This window comes from Octopus bimaculoides, chromosome 7 (assembly GCF_001194135.2).
Source record: "Octopus bimaculoides isolate UCB-OBI-ISO-001 chromosome 7, ASM119413v2, whole genome shotgun sequence".
Classification (NCBI taxonomy): Eukaryota; Metazoa; Mollusca; class Cephalopoda; order Octopoda; family Octopodidae; genus Octopus; species Octopus bimaculoides.
The window spans coordinates 51,195,605-51,201,022 of record NC_068987.1 but is presented as its reverse complement, the minus strand read 5'-3'; positions in this window follow the sequence as shown (position 1 = coordinate 51,201,022).

Sequence of the window (5,418 nt, the reverse complement as noted above, 5' to 3'; positions counted from 1 at the left end):
AGATAGATAGATAGATAGATAGATAGATAGAAACATAGATAGATAGATGTTTGTATGTATGTTTATATATATTTATTTATATCTATATTTATATATGATATGCCAATGTATTTAACAGAAATACTGGATTACTAACGTAGGAAGAAAAATTGTAAACAACTGATTATTAAGCGCTAGGGTGAACAATAATGGCGTAAATAAACGTTATGTAATAATGTTAAGAATACCATGCTTTCAACAAAAATGATGCGGTTAAAATCTGACTAGTGATAAGTATAAAACTGTTGTGTATAATTTTTACTGTGGACATAAGTATAAGCAACTAAATTACGATCAGTATGTAGGGCTGTAGCAGTAGCAATCATGTAACAAAAAGAAATATATTGGAACCATGTAGTTATTTAGAGTGAAGAAACTGTTTGCTTTTAAACATTTTAAGGATAAAATCATTATGCGGCGAAAGTATCAGTACGGAATAAAGATTTCTTACATAAACATACATCATAAACTATCAGTACTGAAGAAGTAATTGTTATTTTGTAAATTATACAAAATAATACGGTTGGTATATTATCTCTAAGTAAGCGGAGAAATCCTAAAAATGTATAATTTATTACAATATATCTATAAAGGTTTTATTTACTGATGTCTAGATTGGAAGAAGCATTTTCGTCTTCTTAACCCTAACCCTAACCCTAACCCTAACCCTAACCCTTAACTCAAAACAACTCAGTTATTTGACTCCGATGAAATCAATTCAGGTTGAATCATCGTGATTGGAGATTCGACATGATCGACGCCCAGTGGTTCACAGTACAATTCTAAGTTTGTATGCTCATTATAAATAGTATATATATTGGTATATTCTTTTCTACTGTAGGCACAAGGCCCGAAATTTTGGTTGAGGGAACCAGTCGATTAGATCGACTCCAGTACGCAACTGATACTTAATTTATCGACCCCGAAAGGATGAAAGGCAAAGTCGACCTCGATGGAATTTGTACTCAGAACATAAAGACAGACGAAATACCGCTAAGCATTTCGCCTGGCGTGCTAACGTTTCTACCAGATCGCCGGCTTAAGAATATTCATATATTAAACATCCCAATGAAAATTATTATAAGCACGGGGTTGGACAAAATAATGTAAACACCACGTTTGATGTTTAGCTATTTTTTTCTAATAGCAATATGTCAAATTCAAGACTTGTCTAGTCTCTCTGTTTGTATTCTTATGCACATTGAAGGGCTTAATTTTCTCCTTCTGCAGATATTTATATTTAAAAAAAGAAAATGTATAACCCATCTGATTTCCAAAGTAGACAAATTGCTGCAGTGCTGATGGTTGGAACCTGAGTCACTGAAAGTAATCTTTTCCTCCCTCACACTCTTCCTCTTTAGAAATTGCAAGACATGCCAGATTGGTTCTCTATTTCAATGAAAAAGAGGTGGACAAGTATTTTCTACATTTTGAAAAAGTTGCTAAAAACCGCAAGTGGTTTAAGGAGTCTTGGACTATGCTACTGCAAACTGTTTTGAAGGATAAAGCTCAGGATGCATTTTCGGCCTCATCTGTAGAGCAAAGTTCAGATTATGACCTGGTTAAGAGGACCCTTTTAAAAGCTTATGAGTTTGTGTCCGAAGCTTATCGACAGAAATTCAGGAATGCTCATAAAAGGGACAATAAGACCTTTGTAGAGTTTGTTAGGGAGAAAGAAACTTTGTTTGATAGGTGGTGTAGTTCTAAAGAGGTCACAGATATTGATAGTTTTAAGCAGTTAGTTTACATGCAGGATTTCAAACAGATTATTCAATCTGGTCTCAAGATTTATTTGGATGAACGAAAGTTTGATGTTTTACATGATGTAGCTATGTTGGTAGATGATTATTATTTGATTCACAAGGATTCTTTTTGGTTTCTGAGGTCGTAGTCTTCTGGTCCAAATGGTTTTTTTCCCAGGTAAGACTTCAGGTCATTCAGGTTGCAGTGTTGAGAGGACAGCTTCAAATTCTACTGACAAGCAATCAAATTCATCTCAGTCTAATTTTAAAACTCCCAATCGTTCTGGTGATGGCTGTGCATATTCCACAGGTTCCCTAAATGCTTTTGTGTCTGTTGCATCTAAGTCTTTCTTTTCGGGTGGTTCTGAGGAGACCTTTGTTTGTGAGAGTAGGTTTCCAGATTCCATAGTTCGGAAAGAGATTTGATGTTTGTTTTTATTATTCTGTGTCGCTTATGGGAGATAAGTCTACCTCACGCCCCTTTACTAATTTGAGGGATACTGCAGCTCTTCAGTCTCTGGTTTTGAAGGATATTTTGTCTTTGTGATGAATTTTCAGCTAACCCAGATGTTTTGCTTTAGAGAGTAGGTGGCAATTCTTCTTCTCCACTTCATTTTGTAAATTTAACTTCAAAACTGATTTCTGGTGAGGTAAAAGTTGGTGTTCTGGACCCTCTCCCAGTTTTCGGAGCCGATTTGTTGATTGGAAATGATCTTATGGCGTCCAAAGTTTGTGGTGTTCCTATTGTCACTGTTTCTCCGGAGAGTTCCGTTAGTACAGAAAACATGGAGAAAGATTTTCCCGGTATTTTTCCTTCTTGTGCAGTGACTCGTAAGATATCGAAAGACATCTCTTCCAAGTGGTCTTTCTTTTTGTTAGGTAGTTACTGATGACTTACCTTCAAAGGGTAGAAACTCTTCAGGTCTTCTTGATCAGTCTGATAGTGTGTCAGATGGTGATCACATTCTTTCTAGAGAGCAGCTTTTTAGTGCGCAGTGTAAGAATGTTGAGTTGCAGAAGTTAACTAATAAGCCTGTTTCTTTTGAGGAGGTTAGCAAGGTTCCAGCAGTTTGATATTACATTAAGGATGGTGTTCTGATGAGGAGATATAGACCACCGGACATTCCTGTGGGTGATGAATGGAAATTATATCAACAAATTGTAGTACTAAAATTGTTACGAAATCATGTACTTTCATTGGCACATGAAAGTACCATGGCAGATAATTTACGTGTAAGCAAATCTTGAGAGAGAATGTTGTCACGTTTGTTGAAAATTGTTGGAAAACCAAATCAGAAAGCTCCTCCCATTCCTTTAAAACTCATACTGGCTTTTGTGGAACATTTCAGTTGAGTTTATCATTGATTGTGTTGGTCCGTTACCTAAAACTAAGTATGGTAATCAGTATCTTCTCACTATCATATGTTTTTCTACAAGACTTTCTGAAGCTATTGCTCTTCATAGGATTGTCACTCTTGTGTTTGTCAAGGCTTTGAGCAAATTTTTTACCTAAATCGGTTTGTCGAATGTTGTCCAGTCTGATCAGGACTCAAATATCATGTCTAAGGTGTTTTAACAAGTTGTGTACCAGTTGGATATTGAATAGGTTAAGTCAAGTGCTTATCACCGTGAGTCACAGGAAACATGACAGAGATTTCATCGGACTTTAAAAAATAAAATCAAAGTCTTATGAGGTGGAGTTTGACTTTGCAACCGTTCGGTCTTGTGATAAGGCGTATTAAGGGCAAAGATAATGTTTATGCTGATGCTCTGTCGAGATTGTAAAATTCAGAATATTATCAAATGACTTGATGATGCTGTATATCGTATCTGCTTTATGATGGTATTATGTTTGCTTGACGCTTCATATTATATCTGCATATTACTGCGTTCTTCTGTACGATGCTTATAATGTTAATTTTATTATCAGTATCTGTAAAACTTTCTTTCCCTTAAGAGGAAGAGTGTTATGGGAATGTATTTTTCTTAATTATAATATTGTAATAATTAAATTTTAGTTATCTTTGGGTCAAACAAGTTTAGCCCATTGGTTGGTTTGGAACCTGTGAAGTCACTATATATATAGTTACCCATTATTCTCAGAGAAAAAAAAATCTAGCCTTAGAGTTACCTCACCTTTGCTTCCCTTCGTTCGGAGAAATTACTATTTTAAGCCAGAAGATTATTGCATTTAGGGGAGAGATAATGACATAGCGTATCCTTGCCTGATTATTCTGGAAGTGCCTTAAAGTATAAAAGACAGTGGCTGAAATGTGAGGGATGACATCGACACGACTTTGGATTTTAGGGCTTTCAAAACTACGCTCGCTGCCAAGACCATTCGTTCACCGTCATCATGGCCATTGAAATCTGCATAATCGAGAGCCTACATCTCCAATCAATACATCTTGGACTTATGACTCTGTTGACTATTTTACTTCGTCCAATATTTGACTATTGACCTTATTATTTTACATCAACTCTATACTGCCATTATTGTAATCTTTATCATATTCTTCCATAAATAACTGAATTGTACAGACCTATTTGTTTTACTTGCTGGTTTCGATTGGGGACTGTTTCCTTGTCATCCAATAACCGGAACAAAAATTTGGATACTTATCCCGGATCGAATTCATTTGACATTTGTAGACATTTGAAAAAAAAATAAAGAAAAAATCTATTTCAAAATTTTGCATTTTTTTTTTTTGCAAACAAGTTAACCGTGAAACCAGCAAATACGGCGTTTAAACTAGAGGATTCTTTTAAGTCCCCAAACCTACAGTAACCCTAACAATATGAATGTATACACATTTATATGTGTATACATAAACACATTTATGTGTATTCTATAGATAGATAGATAGATAGATAGATAGATAGATAGATAGATAGATAGATAGATAGATAGATGAAAAGATAAGCGGAAAGAACAGATAGTCTCTTACAGCTGTTTCGAAATTAGATGCGTAGCTGGTTCTTTTCCATGCAAGTAATTGTGGCAGGCAAAGGTATAGTTTCGATTAACTTCATCTAAAATGTCGGCTGCAGATTACAGAAACCTAAAAATGTTGGTTGTATACTGCTTGAAAGGAAATGGTCAAAGGGTGCATGTATTCTAAAAACAGCTCTGCACGCTTTCTCCTTTTCTCGAATTTTTCTCATCTAGCTTCTGAATCTATCTACGATGAATAACTCTGTCTAATATCAATAATTCGTACTTCCTGTATATATGTTCGGAGAGAATATTGGCATATGCCAAAACCAATATGAACATTATTAAACTGATTTTTTTTTATCGAGATCTTGTGATCTATACTCTTGTAACAAGTAATTCTGTCCTCTTGTTGTATCAATATTTAAATATATAGGTTAATAATCTGACCCGATACCAGTTACCTCTATACTTTTCTTCTATTATATACGTACCGGATAGATTGAAACGCTTCCTACGCACCAGTCCTCCTTTCTTTATTTGCTGCCCATAGCATCGATACCTTCTTAGCTACTGTTCACGTTGGAGCTTAAGCAGCATGTCAAACTGAGCACTAAATGTATATGCCTGTCACCTTAAATTAACACACGTTATATTACGTGAGTTAGATAGATAGATAGATATATAGATAGATGGATATAT